The sequence below is a fragment of the Lepisma saccharinum genome, chromosome 13 (genome assembly GCF_977018435.1).
Source record: "Lepisma saccharinum chromosome 13, izLepSacc3.1, whole genome shotgun sequence".
NCBI classification, from domain to species: domain Eukaryota; kingdom Metazoa; phylum Arthropoda; class Insecta; order Zygentoma; family Lepismatidae; genus Lepisma; species Lepisma saccharinum.
Window position 1 is genome coordinate 72,959,359 of NC_139241.1, and position 18,789 is coordinate 72,978,147.

Below are 18,789 nucleotides of genomic sequence, written 5' to 3' on the forward strand. Positions count from 1 at the left end.
GGGAACGTAGCAGCAATGACATGTGCCATCTATCTTATCAGGAATTGAATCGACTGACTAATCTAGAAAAAATTCAATAATGGAAGCCGCCAGGAATCAAGTAGACTCGACTGACAACTTCTTCCAAAAAGAGTAAGGTATAAATAGCGTGTGTAAGGACCCAGTACTTAATTTTTTTTCCCCTTGCTAGCCAAGCTAGCTACCTGTTAGAGGGTTACGCCCTCTGTAAGGGAAGTGATATTCCAGTACTTAAAATTTTGTCCTCGTTTTCCATTTAGAAGGCTACACCTTCTCTTTGGTAAGTGCATTGTTTTCATAAATGTTTTCCCTTGCAAGGTGATGGTCTAAGTGTGTTTTCAGTATTGAAGTGGTACAGATTTACTTATTCTGGGGGTAGTTCACTTAGATGGTATTTATTCAGTAGTGGGAAAATTACTTGTTAGGAAAGTAATAATTTGCTATGGTGCGGCATGTGTTGGATATATCACGTGCCGTAGTTCCGGAGGATGATGGATTATATACAGCTGATAATCAGGATGCTGTGGATCTATCAGGAAGGTATACATGGTTAAAAGATGCTGTAATGGTGTGCAGTGGTAAGTGGGAAGGCAGTCGTGTAGAGCATCTTCGTACATTGTGCTGAGAAGTTGTGGATGGTGCGAGTTCATTCGACCAGTTATATATTTGTGACGGATGGCTTCGATGTGGGTTGTGATTTCCGGGAAGGTTATTCGCTCGTACAGTAGTCGTGTAGGACTTGGTAGGACTACTCTGAAGGCCAAACGAAGAGCATGTCTTTCCAAAACTTGTAGTTTGTGATAGAATGAGTCTGGCGCTGATATCCATGCAGTGTGGCCGTAAATTATTGCTGGTCGAAGGAAAGCCTTGTAGGTATGTAGGACAACCTGGGAGTTGAGTCCCCAGGATGTTCCAATTAGCCGTTTGAGCAAACTCAGACGATTTGTAGCTTTTTGGACGATGTTGAGCAATTGAGGTTTCCATGTTAGCTTGGAGTCAAATATGACTCCTAGGTATTTTGCAGTGGTGGCAGGCAGAATTGGCGTTCCCCGTATTTTGATGTTTAATAATGTTGGGTTCCTTTGGATCTTCGAGCGACAGCCTGTCTGTAGAAACACCAATGCTTGCGTTTTGAGAGCATTTATTGTGAGACGCCATGTGTCACACCATCTTTGGAAGGAGTTTATAGCTGGTTGGAGAGTTTTGTTTATAGCTTGGATGGTTGAACAACAGGCGAGAAATGCGGTGTCGTCAGCGAATTGGTAGATAGAAACTTGTGGGGGTTTTGGCATATCGGCAACGTATAGTATGTAGAGTAATGGTGATAAAGCAGCACCCTGTGGAACGCCAGAGTAAGGGAAAATGGGGTATGACATTGCTCCATTTACAGTGACATAAGCGACCCTATTTGTTAGGAAGCTGTGTACTAATCTGACATAGGAAAGCGGTAGGTGGAATTTATGGAGCTTGTAGATGAGCCCAGTATGCCATACTTTGTCAAATGCTTTCTCCAGGTCGAATAGTACTAGACAGGATGGTTTGGATGTGTTGAAATGATTTGTGATGCGAGTCGTTAGTTTTAGTAAATTGTCAAGGACACTGTGTTGAGGTCTAAAGCCTGCTTGGTGCGACGGAAGTAAACTGTGTGCTTGTAAGTGCATGTGTATGCGTCGAACAATGATGCGTTCGAATATTTTGCTAAATGTTGATGTGAGCTGAATAGGTCGATAGTTTGTTGGGTTGGTACTATCTTTGTGTGGCTTTGGGAACATTAGAACCTTTGAAATCTTCCAGTCTGTCGGGTAGTGTCCTGTGCGGAGGATAAAATTGTAGATAATGGCCAGAAAGGACAGCAATGCAAGCGGGGCCTGTTTAATCAATACGTATGTGATATTGTCCAATCCGGGAGCAGTGTTTCTCTTCCTACGCACAGTATTGATAATATCATCTGTTGTGATAGGAACAGTTAGAGCATTTGTAGGATCAATAGTGTGCGTATTACTGGGTTGCAGTTGCCTGTTATTGGGGTTGGTGACTCTGTCAATTTTGGTCTGGAGGCGGAGATTTGGAGCTAGTTGTGGTGTTGGAGTGAAAGTGTCTTGCAAGACATTTGCGAAGGCATAAGCTTTTTCAGTGTCGGTGTTTAGGGCTGCGTCCTTGATTGTTATTGGATAAGGAGTACTACTGGATTGTCCAGTGAGCACCTTGAAACGTTTCCAGTATTTGGTGGGATGGCTTTCATCACTCAATTGGTTGCACGTTTCAATCCATCGACGTTGTTTATAAGCTTTTATATAGTTTTGTACGGTACGCAGCCATTGACGGTGTAAGTTAAGGGATTCAGGATTTCTGGTCTGGAGGTAGTCCCTGTATGCTCGTCGTGATGCTGTGATTAGGTGAAGATATTGCGGAGGTAGCTTTGGTTTGTAACTATTGAGAGTGGTCGTAGGTATGTTAGTGGTTGCCGCACTGGTAATCTGAGCAGTAAGATGTTCCACCGCCGTATCGAGTTCCTCTGAATTGTTTGGTGGTGGATGCGGGTGAGAAAAAGCATTCTGTAGCTTTTCACTATATGCCTCCCAGTTCGCTTTGTTGTAACACCAGATTTTTCGAGGTTGTATTGTACTGCTCGTATTGCGGTTTCCAAGATTTAAGGTAATTTTCACTGGGTCATGGTCACTGCCGATGGAATCCAGCACAGATATGTTCAAGCAGGCACTTAGAGATGTTGATGTTATAACAACGTCAGGGGTAGTGTTACTTATGGGACGTGTGGCTCTGGGCAGTACATGGAATTCTGCTGTAGTGTTTTGGTCCAGAAATTGTAAAAAGTTTGTTTTGTCTTGCATGGTTCGACTATGATAATTGATGTCCGCTGCTATGATATAATGTTTGCTAAGGGTTTGGATATGTTGAAAGAATTGGTATGGAATAGTTTCCCCTGGTCTTACATAGATGGTAGCAAATGTAACGACCCGGGATGGAAAGTAGATGGTACTAGCAGTATGTTCTGGCAAGTGGAAGTGTGGTGGGAAGGTAACTGTTCGATATGGTAATTTTCTATCTACTCCAATTGCTGTGCCGCCGTTTACTCTTAATCCCGGCGGACCATCGTGGCGTAAGATGTTGTATGGTGGAATATGACAGATCATTTTTGGAGCAAGATAGGTTTCGTTTAGCGCAAAGCAGTGAACAGATTCTTCCAAAAGCAGGTGTTGCAATAAAGCTTTTCGTTTAGAAACAGATCGGATATTTAAAAATAGAAAATTATACATATTCCGTACTGCCATATTCAAAACCTTAAACCGCAGTTTCCAAGTGGGATATGTGGAAATGCACATGAGGACCAGAGTATGTTGCATGGAGTTGCAAGTTGAAAATTGTTTTTGCAGATGCTGTTACTTGGGTTAATATGTGCGTTCTTAAAAATGGGTGCACATTTTGGAGAGTCAGGGTGAAGAAACGTATTAGATCTTCCACTGTTACTGGATGTCGTAGTGAATTGTCAGGTTCTGTAGCAGTGTCATTGGTGCGCAGGGGAACTGTTAGATCAGGGTGTTCAGGTATTGCATCTGGCTTGGCTTTGCATTTGTAACTGTATGTAGGATGGTTTTCCGTACATGTGACACATTTTGGTGCAGCAGTTTGGTTTTGACATTCTCTGGTTGAATGGGGTCCTGAACAGTATCCGCATTTATCTCGATTTGGACATGCAGCAGTAGTATGCTTGTTATACTGTTGGCATTTTTCGCACCGCAATGGAAGAGGTTGTTGAGAACGGGATGGTTCAACTTTGTACCTGCGTCTGTATATGTATGCTCCACTGTGTAGTAGGGTGTCTACAGCATTTTGTGAGTCTGTTAGGACCCGCACCATGTATGTGGGTCCGTTGTTATTGCGAATACGGATACATTTGCGGATTTGTACACCTTCGCATTCCAGTTCCTCAAAAATCTCTTCGTCTGTTAGACTAGGTTCTACACCCCTGATGACAACTGATAGTAGTGGGGATTTATGTGGTGGTGGTGGTTGTTTTTGAATGGAAGCATTTAGTGTTTGGATGTTTGCTTGGGCTCCATAGATTTCAAAAGAAGCTTTGTTTCTAATTAGTTTTGCAAAGTCTGGATCTGGTGATTTCAATATGATGCCATTACGGGTGAACAGTATTTGTGCAATTTGTGCCCTTGGAACATACTTAGATGTTTGTTGGAACACATGTTTTGCTGTGCTGAATTTGGTGTCGTAGTTGGTGAGCAGGAAGTTATATAAGCTGGTATCCTGTTGTTTGGATTTTAGTTGGGTTGCATGAGCTGTATTTCCTGTATCTCGTTTAATTGGTGATCTAGATCGTTGACGTTGAGGTAGAGGTAATCCTTCGTAGGAATTGCGACGTCGGTGTTTTGTGGAATAGCTGGACGTTTGCATTGGATCATTGGTACTTCGTGAATCTAGCATCGTCTCGGAGTTTGGACCGTCCGTCCGTTTAGTACCTCCGGTGAAGGTTTTCACCCCTTCTCGCTGTCGTAGCAGCGTTGCAGGAAGACCATGATGCATATCAGAAGACCACAACCGTGTGTTGTTATATGATCCAATGGAACAAACAAAAATCCTGTGGGAAAGCGAACAAACTCAAACCAACCGACAACTCAATCCAATGAAGCAATTCCAAACTAATTGTAGAGCCCAAGACAACCAAGAAGAGGAAGGATGAAGGTAATAAGGGAAAACAGTTTCAAAAATAGTGCAAGTCGTATGTCTGCTCCACTCAACGTGTTCAACCAAAAAAGGTTCCTCGCAATCACCTAACCACCGTATAGGCACAATTGGTACCGTTTGTCCGTTCCAGACTTACGGCTTCCACCTGGAATAATTGGCCCACGATGCGTGACACAAGAGAGACCGACTTACGATTACCTATACCTGATGACTTAAAATTCACTCTCCCATACCCTACATAAACTTTCATATAACTACCTGTGGGAATTTTCACTAATATATCCTAGATACAAACGATCTTGATACTGATAACCATACATTCAAATCTATGAGGCCAACTATTTTTCCAATTTTAATATATTGCAACAGATATTCTATACGGAACAACTTTTACAATCTGCACAAAAATTACTACAGAATTAAGTCTCACTGGGACTGCCATCTATCGGCAATAGGTGCAACTACAACATGCGTTATGCTGCTGACGGAGCGACTAACACATATAAGCAGATTGCTATATTATTTCTCTTTGCTAATTAGAACGCAACGAATAAATCGTGGACAACACGGTGAGCAATATTAACGAACTATTATTCACGTTCTCTGTGCCGTATTTCTTTTATCTTCTTTCTGTGCACTGCTTTTATATCAGTGCAATTTGATCGGGAAGATCAGGATGAACAATAAACTTGACAATGGAACAACCATGAATGCAGTGTATAAAAAGGTTATAAATATAGTCTCCATATTTACAGTACTTGACATTTTTAGAAAAAGACAAATTTGGGAGACACGTATAGAATTCCAGACTGTACTCATTGCCTACTCCCATGTAGTTGCCGTCCTCCGATCAGAAGGGCGTCTGTCTACCACGCAGGAGACCCGGCTTCGATTCCCGTGGTATTTTCCATATCTAGTCTCTATGTCAGGAGCCTCTGGAGATACAAAGCCTATAATGAAATGGGTATCTGGGAAGGAGCTAAAGTGTCTGGAGTGTGGTACTGGTCACTTCACTTCCACAATGACCGACAAAGTGAATGTGTGGAACTTCAACCCAGTTCTGTAGTTCCAAAATTTCACAGGGAATATTCTTTGTATTGTAAAACGTTAAATGAAGACAGGCGCGTATCCGAGGGGGGGGGGTTAGGGGGCTCTAGCCCCCTCAAAAGATACACTACTTAAAACGAGTTTTTTTGTTTGTTTTGGCGTGAAATAAAATAATGTGACGATAATTTAAGATGTTAAATAATTATCGAGGCAAGACGGAGAATGTTCTATAACCTCTTATTGTTAATAGTACGTATCCAATGTGGGGAGCAGGGGGCTCGAGCCCCATCGTCAGGAACTTTTTCTGTTTATACTAGAAAAAATTAGATTTTTGGCTTCTCGTATAATGGGGCAATGATTTAAGGAGATAAACAATTATCGAGATAAGACGGAAAATGTTATATATCACTGTCATTGTTAATAGCACGTATCCAAGATGGGGATCAGAGGTTCGGGCCCCCATCATTAATTTTTTCTGCTTACACTAGATAAAATTAGTTTTTTTGGCTTCTTGAATAATTGGATGATAATTTGAGAGAAACAATTATTGAGACAAGACGGAGAATGTTCTATAACCTTATTATTGTTAATAGCATGTATCCAAGATGGGGATCAGGGGGCTCGCGACCCTCCTTCAGGAAATGTTTCTGTTTACACTTGATAAAATTTGGTTTTCTTTGTTTTTGAATAATGTGACGATAATTTAAGGACATAAATAATTATCGAGGCAAGACGAACAATGTTCTATAATCCTGTTATTGTTAATAGCACATATCCAAGGTGGAAATCAGGCGGCTGTAGCCTTTTTAGAAAAGTTTTCAGTTTACACTACATAAAATTAGGTATTTTGTCTTCTTGAATAATGTGACAATAATGTAATGAATAATGTGACAATAATGTAATTAGAAAACTACTTATCAAGGCGAGACGGAGAATGTTCTATAACCCTTTTATTGATAATATTGCACGTAAACTTTTCTTGCGCTTTCGGTGTTGTCTCAGCGAACTTCAGTACTATGAGACTTGTCAGCATTTGGAAACTGCACAACCAAAGTAGCACAGTCTGTCCTTGTTCATATATTCTCAGCCACTGAGCTGTACAACAAGAGTTGAAACCATGCCGTATCGAAGAACCAAGCAATTTCCACAACAATTTCATCAAGGAAGCCGCCAGAAATTAAGTAAGACATAACTCAACCGACTAACTTCTTCCAAAAATAAATAAGTTTTTCATGGTAATAATAAGATATTTTTTTCTTTTCCTTGTTTTCCATTTAGAAGTGTACACCTTCTATTTGGTAGGTGAATTGTTTTCATAATATTTTTCTTGTGCAAGGTGATAGTCTAAGTGTCTTTCGGTATTAGGAGTGATACATATGTACTTATTCTGAGGGTATTTCATTCAGATCTTATTTATTCAGTGACGGCAGTGGGAAATTTACTTCAGTTTGGAAACTAATCATTTGCTACGAATTATTTAGACGGCATGTGTTGGATATATCACATACCGTAGTTCCGAAGGATGATGGATATTATACAGCTGATAGTCAGGATACTGTGGATCAATCAGGCGGTGTCGTCGGCAAATTTGTAGATTGAAACTTGAGGAGGTTTTGGCATATCGGCAACGTATAATATGTAGAGTAATGGTGATAAAGCAGCACACTGTGGAACGCCAGAGTAAGGGAAAATGGGGTATGACATCGCTCCATTTACAGCGACATAAGCGATCCTATTTTTTAGGAAGCTGTGGACTAGTCTGATATAGCAAAGCGGTAGATAGAATTTATGGAGCTTGAAGATGAGTCCCGTATGCCATACTTTGTCAAATGCTTTCTCCAAATCGAATAGCACTAGACAGGATGGTTTGCAAGTGTTGAAATGATTTGTGATGCGAGTTGTGAGTTTTAACAAATTATCTAGGACACTGTGTTGAGGTCTAAAGCCTGTTTGGTGCAACGGAAGTAAGTTATGAGCTTGTAAGTGCCTGTGTATGCGTCGAACAATGATGGTCGATTAGGTCGAATAGGTCGAGAGTTTGTGGGCTTGGTTCTATCTTTGCTTGGGTATTGGAACATTAGAACCTTCGAAATCTTCCAGTCTGTCTGGTAGTGTCCTGTGCGGAGGATAAAATTGTAGATAAAGGACAGCAATACAAGTTGAGCCTGTTTTTCCAGTACGTACGTAATATTGTCCAAGCCGGTATCAGTATTTCTGAGCTGCTTTTTCCCTTGCAGTGTTGCTCTGTGGCCTTCAAGTTGGAACCTGATACTTGACATGTGCAATCTTATCTTTGTATCACTTTTGGTCAAACATCTTATACGAACTGAAAGCTTGTTGCAGAGATGAATGAGTAGCATTGAATGAAAGCTGGATTTACAGAAGATGAATTGAAATAAAAGCAAAATAATTCGTGCATATATTCAGACAAGTGGAAACTCTTCAGGTACGCGAAAGTAACAGAATGGTACAATTGGAAATCGTGACCCGGTCAGAGATTTTTTTTTATTTTATTGGTTTGAAGTGCTTGGATAGTCGTTAAAAATATTAAGTGATGCGTTGAGTGAAGACTGTGCTTAGGTAACGTCATTTGATGGAGTGTATGTGTTGCTGTCTGTGCATGAAGAAATGGCCGCAGGAAATGGATATATTAACGTAAACAAACATCCTATTGCGTTGAATGGAAATTAGAGGTAAAGCATGTGCTTGTCGACCAACCCAAAATTTGAACAAGGCTGTCGGGTTTAAAACCAAAGTATTTAACTTCGATTTCTAGTGCGCACATATCATGTGTAAGACCACATCTGATGAGTCGATTTTTACATCGTAGTTATATCTTACAATTGATATGTTATTCATTATAATTTGGGCTGTATGAAATAATTTAGGCCAGTGATTCATAAACACATCACCAACACCTTCGTAAGAGTTTCTCATTCTTTTCCCATGCAACCCGAAATTTTCCATAAAGGCACAATTTGTTGTTGTTTCAGCGATTAATTTATTCGTATATACCTACTATAATACATCATACTCCCACATAAGAACATTCTGGACAAGCCCCCATCCTACTTGTTTGCCGGAAAAAGTCTTATTTGCGGAATCTGAAATCTGAATGTGTTTCACACAGTGGTGTATGAAAGTCAATTCTATTGAATTTCTAAAAAAAAGAACATCAGAGACAAGAAAATATGCCAAAATGTTGACTGTCTATAGTAAAAAAATTTATATGTACCCTCCCTGATTTCGTTTTACACCGGTGAACCACGAGGGAAACAATCCACGAGCCGAGACTGGGAGGTAGTCCCTGTATGCTCGTCGTGATGGTTTCAGCAACGGTTCAACTGGATCTAGAATGGTTAGAGAGACGGTTAAACTAGATCTAGAATGGTTAGAGTGATAGTTCAGCTGGATCTAGAATGGTTAGAGTGATAGTTCAGCTGGATCTAGAATGGTTAGATCAACTGTTAAACTGGATCTAGAACGGTTCAACTGGATCTAGAATGGTTAGATCAATGTTGAACTGGATCTACAACGGTTCAAGTGGATCTAGAATGGTTAGAGTAATGACTCAGCTGGATCTAGAATGGTTAGAACAACGGTCCAACTGGATCTAGAATGGTTAGAGCAACGGTTCAATTGGATCTAGAATAGTTAGATCAACGGTTAAACTGGATCTAGAACGTTTCATCTGGATCTAGAATAGTTAGATCAACTTTTAAACTGGATCTAGAACGGTTTAAGTGGATCTAGAATGGTTAGAGTGATACTTCAACTGGATCTAGAATGGTTAGATCAACGGTTCAACTGGATCTAGTATGGTTAGAGGAACGGTTCAACTGGATCTAGAATTTTTAGAGTGGTGGTTCAACAGAATCTAGAATGGTAAGAACAACGATTGAACGGGATCTACAACGGTTCAAGTGGATCTAGAATGGTTAGGGTAATGACTCAGCTGGATCTAAAATGGTTAGAACAACGGTTCAACTGGATCTAGAATGATTAGAGCAACAGTTCAACTGGATCTAGAATGGTTAGAGCAACGGTTCAATTGGATCTAGAATAGTTAAATCAACGGTTAAACTGGATCTAGAACGTTTCAACTGGATCTAGAAAAGTTAGATCAAAGGTTAAACTGGATCTAGAACGGTTCAAGTGGATTTAGAATGATTAGAGTGATACTTCAACTGGATCTAGAATGGTTAGATCAACGGTTCAATTGGATCTAGTATGGTGAAAGGCATGGTTCAACTGGATCTAGAATTGTTAAAGTGGTGGTTCAACTTAATCTAGAATGGTAAGAACAACGGTTGAACGGGATCTAGAATGGTTAGGGTAATGACTCAGCTGGATCTAGAAAGGTTAGAACAACGGTTCAACTGGATCTAGAATGGTTAGAGCAACGATTCAATTGGATCTAGAATAGTTAGATCAATGGTTAAACTGGATCTAGAACGTTTCAACTGGATCTACAATGCTTAGATCAACGGTTCAACTGGATCTAGTATGGTTAGAGGAACGGTTCAACTGGATCTAGAATTGTTAGAGTGGTGGTTCAACTGAATCTAGAATGGTAAGACCAACGGTTGAACGGGATCTCCAACTGTTCAAGTGGATCTAGAATGGTTAGAGTAATGACTCAGCTGGATCTAGAATGGTTAGAACAACGGTTCAACTGGATCTAGAATGGATAGAGCAACAGTTCAACTGGATCTAGAATGGTTAGAGCAACGGTTCAATTGGATCTAGAATAGTTAGATGATCGGTTAAACTGGATATAGAACGTTTCAACTGGATCTAGAATGGTAAGAACAACGGTTGAAGTGGATCTACAACGGTTTAAGTGGATCTAAAATGGTTAGAGTAATGACTCAGCTGGATTTGGAATGTTTAGAACAACGGTTCAACTGGGTCTTGAATGGTTAGAGCAACGGTTCAAATGGATCTAGAATGGTTAGAACAACGGTTCAACAGGATCTAGTATGCTTAGAGGAACGGTTCAACTGGATCTAGAATTATTAGAATGGTGGTTCAACTGAAGATAGAATGGTAAGAACAACGGTTGAACTGGATCTTCAACAGTTCAAATGGATCTAGAATGGTTAGAGTAATGACTTAGCTGGATCTAGAATGGTTAGAACAACGGTTCAACTGGATCTAGAATGGTTAAAGCAACAGTTGAACTGGATCAAGAATGGTTAGAACAACGGTTCAATTGGATCTAGAATAGTTAGAGCAATGGTTCAACTGGATCTAGAATAGTTAGATCAACGGTTAAACTGGATCTAGAACGGTTCAAGTGGATCTAGAATGGTTAGAGTGATACTTCAACTCGATCTAGAATGGTTAGATCAACGGTTCAACTGGATCTAGTAGGGTTAGAGAAACGGTTCAACTGGATCTAGAATTGTTAGAGTGGTGGTTCAACTGGATCTAGAATTGTTAGAGTGGTGGTTCAACTGGATCTAGAATGGTAAGAACAACGGTTGAACTGGATCTACAACGGTTCAAGTGGATCTAGAATGGTTAGAGTAATGACTCAGCTGGATCTAGAATGGTTAGAACAACGGTTCAACTGGATCTAGAATGTTTAGAGCAACGGTTGAACTGGGTCTAGAATTTTTAGAGCAACGGTTTAATTGCATCTCGGATGGTCAGTGCAACGGTTCAACTGGATGTATCACTTTTTCATATACTATGTTATACATAGTATATGCAATATGGAGAGACATAAAATAAGAAAATACATATGCAAATGCTAGAACTAAATTATGTACGTATTCAAAATTTAATCAATACATACATACTACACATATTATTTAGATACATTACTTTACAGAAAAGGAATGAGCGAAGCGAGTAAGAAAATTTTCAAATCAACATTTTTGCAATTGAAAACAATATTGATTTAATAGGGCGCAAATTGTTTTACGTACTCCATGGCATTCTCTCTTTTAAAACTTTTTTCATTTAGATCATTCAGTATCCATGGCCGACTCCCGCAAACCCCTAGCTACAGCTCTCAACTTCACGAGACTGAGAAAATGAGGGAATGCGAGCGAAGCGAGGAAGAAAATTTTGCGATATGTATTTTTATTTGCATAAAATAGAAATTGAAGGGGTAATTGCTCCTCTGTGTTCCCCCTGCAGGTGCCCTTGACCGTCAATGTTTGTCTCCCTCCTGCCCTCAATAGAATTGACTTCCGTGAAAATTGGATGTGGCAATTCCCCTGCACCCCCTGTGGTTGCGCCACTGATCTAGAATGGTTAGATCAGGGGTTCCCAAACTCTTTCGTTTCACATCGCCCTTAATGTTTGAATATTTTTCCGCGGCGCCCAAGTCAGAATGTAGGCCTATCTATCTAACACTTGCAACGCTCAGTTAGTGTGGTTAGGTTGCTTGCCTTAAATTTTTAATAATAAACACATATTTCAAATGCAGAAACATTTTATGTGTAAAAAAAACACATATTTGGAAGTGAGTGTTATTTCAGTGATAATATTAGTACATTTTGAGGCGCCGCAATGAGGCAACCGAGGCGCACATTTTGATTGATTGATTGATTTAGTGTTTTAAGTCCACTTAATGCACAGTAAGGCTAATCGGGACTGGACCTACAGTTTAAAGTGGGATCCGAACCACTTGTGCCTCCACCGGGTATCGAACCCGAGACCCCTTGATTACAAGGCAACGACGCTACCGTTGCGCCATCGGGAAGACCCGCGCACATTTTTGGAACCACTTGGTTAGAGCAATTGTTGAATTAAGGCCGAATCACACATAAGTGGATATCCAGTTAGTTGGTGCTGAACTTGCTACCTGCCCGAATGTGATGGCTGTCTGACTGGCTGCTCGACTGGTTTTGAGGAATAGGACATGTTCTAATTGCTACTGACTTTCCTCGACTGTATTCACCGGAACAGCCAATCAGACCAAAGTTTGACCATGTGAAGATAATCTGTGAGTTTGCAAAGGAGACTATTTGTCTGTGCTTGCCGAGTGTTTACTTTTTTTTAATCAAGAAACTAACAAAAACAGCCAAGAGATGACGTGCAGTGTATTCATGTTCACTTCTAGTTCTATATTTATGCAAAGCGATGAGATGTGTAAGTGACAAATATAATTAGTCAAAAATCGAAACAATTTTTATTACTTATTACAAGTGTATTCAATGTTTGATGTTTTTTATTGTATATTTTATTATTATTGTTGTTGTTGTTATTATTATTATTATTATTATTATTATTATTATTATTATTATTATTATTATTATTATTATTATTATTGGTGAATGAATCCAGCGAATCTCATATATGAATTTGCATACCCGAGTTCATGAAAAAGCTTGTTTGGTACGCATTGACTACCATCGAGCCAATTTCTAGTCCATATCTTTTTTTAAAAAAATAAAAGCACAAAGCAGTAAAAAATTCATCAAACTGCTCGTCCATCTCCGCGCAATGTCTTATGGTTAGGGGAACAAAAGTCTATCGACAAGAACGGGGACGAGTATCGTGTGAGGCGAAAACTAGCAAATGGGTAGGTAGCCAGTCAGTCCAACGCCTACCAGGGCATTCCTACTGGAAATCCAGTTCGGTGTGATGCAGGCTTTAACACTAGAACCAAATCAATCGTCCGTACGACACAATGAAAAGAGTTCCTGCTTTTTTTTTTTTTTCAAGATAGAAAATTTCTTGTTCTCTAGTCAACGTGAAGCGAACAAATTGAACAAAAAATCACTTCACGTAAGTTGTCAGCGTAACAATTTCTTATGGGCACAACGTATTTCTTAATTTTTACAGAAGAAACTATTTACGGAAATAAGTTTCTGTAGCGTCTTGAAAGTTCGTGGAGGTGTTTTCTTTCGTCGTGGAATCTATTTGACCAGCAATTCATGTGTTTTTCAAGAAAAATATCTCTCCGATGCAAAATTGCCGTTGCTTTCATTTCTTTCCTCTACGTGTGCCGGATGTTGCGGAAGTTCGATGACGTAACTGCCGTTCAGTGTTTCCAACCACGCCGTTGTTTTCCTTGTTTTGGAACAACATATAACTATGCTTGTCTAACCTAGCACAACCTAACCTAACCTTACCGGAAATGGTTCGTGGGGCTATCCGTGAATGGTTTGTGGGGCTACCTGTGCAAGCATAGTTAAATGCACAGGTAGACCCACAAGCCATTTACGGATAGCCCTCCGAACCATTTCTTGTAAGGTTAGGCTAGGTTGGGTTAGGTTAGGCAAGAATAGTTAAATTTTTTAAAAAAAATGAACACGAAACTAGGCATTTTTCGTTTAAGAAGGTTGGAAGTACTGCATACCCACTGAAGATGCACAACGCGACTCAATCTGAACCCGCTATATTGAGTATTACGCAAGCGAAAAAAGGAAGAACTATAATTACTTTTAATGTGAAAAATTGAAATTATTTTCGTGAAAAAAGCAAAATGTAAGCTTGAAGAATACGTAAGTACGAATGTAACAAATGAGAAATATAATCCAACCAGACTCTCAAGACCAAAAGCGTTAACTAACTGCATGAGGAACGTGGAAGCAATAACATGTGCCATTTATCTCATCAGGAATTGAATCGACCAATCTATAAAAAATTCAATAATGGAAGCCGCCAGGAGTCAAGTAGACTCAACTGACAACTTCTTCCAAAAAGAGTAACGTATAAATCGTCTATATGTAAAAACAAATTAATAAAAACGATTAATTTATTTGTATATACCTACTATAAAACATCAAACTCCCACATAAGAACATTCTGGACAAGCTCCTATCCTACTTGTTTGGCGGAAAAAGTCTTACTTGCGGAATCTGAATGTGTTTCAAGTGGCGTGTCCAAGGAGGAATGGCGGGTGTCATAACCTCCACCTTTGGCCTAGCATTTCTAAAAAAAGAACGTCAGAGACAAGAAAATATGCTAAAATGGTGGCTGGCTATAGTGAAAAATGTATATGTACCTTCCCTTTTCGAAATTAGCGGTCACGCCACTGGTTTCATATTACATCGGTAATCCACGAGCCGCGCCTGGGAGATAGTCCCTGTATGCTAGTCGTGATGGTTAGAGCAACGGTCTAACTGGATTTAGAGTGGTTAGAGAATAGTGTTGCCCACGAGACGAGACGAGGCGAGACTTTGGTCTGTCCCGTCCCGTCTCGTGAAAATGCTGTCTCGTCTCGTGTCTCGTCTCGAAGGGTTCTGTCTCGTCTCGTCTCGTCCCGTCTCGTTTTGTCCCGTCTCGTCTCGTAAAAGTGATCCGGGATATCATGCCAACAAAAGTCAAAAGAAACAGAAACACGAAATATTTTTCCGGAAAGTGGGATAAAGCTCCAAATATTTTACCCATTGCGTGGTGAGAATAAATAAGGTTCGTTAATAATGAGGACATTAATATTAAAAATGCAGTTTGTTGGTTACTGATTGCTAGGTATCTTATTAAATCTACCTTGTGGTTTTTCTGGCTTCCATACAAGAGTGTTCTTTTCATTACTGCTATACCTTTTGGAAGTTTTGAAATGTTTTCCACTAGACCTTCTTTCTTTCTAAATATCGAACTTCCGTGCATTATGAAAATGTACATTTCTTCTTTAAATTCTAAGCTTGGCACTCGGGAGCAACAAAAAAGTTTTTAAATGTGTAGTACGAACACAAAAGACTATTTAAAATTTCAATACTTAGTAAATTACAAATAGAAAGCATTTATTGTTCTTAATATTGTTAAACATCTTCTATGACATAAGTTTCAAAAAGTGTTTCTTTGTGATATTGTGCTGTTTCTTATGCTCAGCTTATGACGCACATACTTCTTTGTTTTCTCTTTAGCCTCTAAGTCCGGTACCACCACCGCTTGATCTAATTTATCCTTCGGCAGGCACGCATCTAGAAATATATGTCGGCGGAGGGTGTCCGGGCCAAGTGTTTCAGAAAAAATGATAATAATAACATTAACGACAACAATTAAGCAAATGTTTAAATTAATACATTAATATAATTCATAGGTCTATTCACTTGAATATGTAAATGAATCAATTCTATTATTGTTATTGCATGACATGTTACAAAGATTGTAGAAGAATAGTAATATAACAGCTCGAATATTAGATAATATCTAGCTTACGTGTAGTTAAGATCGCCAAAATTTGCATAAAAACAGCTGTCCTGGCAAGAAGTTTAATGTAAAAAAAGGTGATGAATTGAATATTTGTTGAATAACAAAAAAGGATGTTATATCCAGTTGACGAAAAATAAAGTTCCTGATTAATATTTTATGCTCATTATTATAAGTAGTAGTGTACATAAATCTTCATTGATACTGTCATTCAAAACCGTATGATCGCAATAAAATCCTTGTTCGGCATAAAAAAGTAACCCTCGATTATGCTAAAGAAATATATTTTTGTTTAGCTAGAGCAAGGCCCCAGGAGGATTCAAGAAGCCGTTCCTGCAAAAGTGTATGTTGTACGAAGCGAAGAAACGTGACAAAACCACCACGTATGGAAGGCAAACCTGCATATATTTTATATCGCACATTTACAAAGCCGTGCCTCCTGAAGTTATAAAAATCCCAACTTCAATGATTCTTTTAGACATGGTATAGTTTAAAAAAATATGTTTAGATGCACCAAACGTCCATCATTATCATATTATACATATAACGTGTTATTGGAATGAACATATTTGTGTAAATTGGGTGCCTCCCCGATGACGTAGTAACAACGTCGAGGTCTTGTAATGAAGGGTCCCCGCGTACGATACCCAATGGACGCACAAAGTGGATCGGATCGCACTTTAAACTGTAGGTCGGTTCGCGATTTAGCCTATTTGTGAATCAAGTGGACTTAAAGCCCAACATCAACCTTAAGAATATTAGAATCCACTAATTCATCCGCAGCTAAGTCGAATTTCACATATCCCTTTTCATCCTCGTTCATAGACTTCCTGCAATACTCTTCTGTATGTGTGTTGCATCCCACCAGGTGCGAGAAATGTGAAGAGTTATTCTTTCCTTGTACTGCGTTATTTCTTTTCATAACAGTAAGGCTAAATTCTCGTTTTATCTGAACTTTTAAAAAACTTGCAAAATACTTCTCTATCTTTAAACAACCACCCTTTCTCATGTATGTGTAAAATAATCCCACTCTGTCTCAGAAAACATCTTCCTACGATCAAATGGCGGAAACAACTCTCAAGTCTCAACAATTATAATTTTTTGCTTAAATTTCCTATAATTTATACAAACAGTAGCACATATCACGTCCTTTGGTGCAACACTGTCAACAGCTAATGTTACTTTCCTCGTCCTAATAAATTTACTTCCAACCAGTGACGGAGCCAGGGAAATGTGACTGGGGGGGCGGAAGGCTGGCAACAAAATATTGTAAGGGGGCAGTCACATTAAAACGCACATTATATTCATGTATGGTGTTTTGTGTGTGTCTTTTATTTAGAGTGGACGTTTACTGCCTAAATTTACTTCTTGATTACGAGTTTATCTCCACGTGATTCGTTTTAATAAAGACATTAATTCTTTTTTATTGGTAAGTTGCGTTGTCTCTAGTGGCCTATTTAAGTATTGGAAGACATTCATAATTTTATAATTCATCGTCTTTCTTGAGATGAAACTACTGATATAAATATTTAAGTTATAAGATAATATTATAAATGACGAAAAAATGCTTCGAAGAGTTTAATTTTCTTGCAAAATAAACGTGACGTTGAAAGAAATGAATCTTCTTAAGTATTAGAAACAATGTAAGGCACTTCTCCTGTAGGAGAATTCTGCTCTATGTGCTTTGGAGAACACATTGCCCACCTTTGGTACATCCAGGACTTGACATTTCTTCTCAATGGCAAGGACAGCCAAATGAGGCAGTTTGCATCCAGCATCCTGTTTCGGGCAAGCCTTTTCAAAGATATTAAGTACAACCATCTTCGTAACGCTGAAGAGTTTTGGGCAAAATTTGTGTTTAACCTTTCAGGGAAATGTTATCACAGGATAAAAAATCTGAAAAAGGTTACAGTTATCTCATAATTCAAGAAATATTCTGACCCTGGCATTACTTACTCTTACTCTACCACTCCAACGTATGTCCGTGCTACACAAATACAGTACCTATGGAGTTCTTGGGAAGAAGTTCTTCGATTTTGATATGTACGAGAAAGAGCGAACCTGCATCTAATGATTGAAGAGTGGCAAATCCTACGTAATAAGCATTCTTCTACATGCCCGCGATATGTTTTGTATCGAATTTTAAGTGTAATTTGCATTTTAAGGTTCACGTTCAATACATTTCCAAATAATAGCCCCTCATTAACTTCAAGAGTATAGAAGAAATTCCCTTTGTTAAGGTTTCCTCAGACTCATCAACTCGAAATTCAAGTCCCTGAATAGTAAGAAACCGCGATGACTCCACAACTGACATTGAGTGTCGGGTTTTCTTCAATCACCTTTGGTCTTGGGTTCGATATCCAGTGGAGGCACTTTAAACTATAAGTCCAGTCCCGATTAGCCTTACTGTGCATAAAGTGGACTTAAAACACCAAATCAACCAACCAACCAAATCTTGAATCAACTTTGAATGTCTTTTAATAATTAGCGTTGTCACTAACGACCACGATTAGAATAATTTGCGCGTACTACAGATGATGTCTTGTGGTCCTGAAAATATTCGTGATGTTTTAAAACCATCCATATTCAACACTTTTCCCAGTTCTTAAGACTGGGTAAAACTTAGGTTAATCTCGGCTATTACAGGACATAAATGAATGAGAAATCACCTATGCCCAGGTCGGCGCTCGAATCTTTTAAGCAGGAAAGTGATATCATGCAGAATACACCACTTTGAAAAGGTGAAAATCGTCATACTCTTATAAATAAACTCTTTTATTATTCGATATTTAATTAACTTCTGTTGGAGGGCCCGAGGGGGGGGGGCGAAGTGTCTGACATGGGGCGTTCCCCTGCCTCCTCTGGCGTTGTCACTGCTTCCAACCCTCTAAT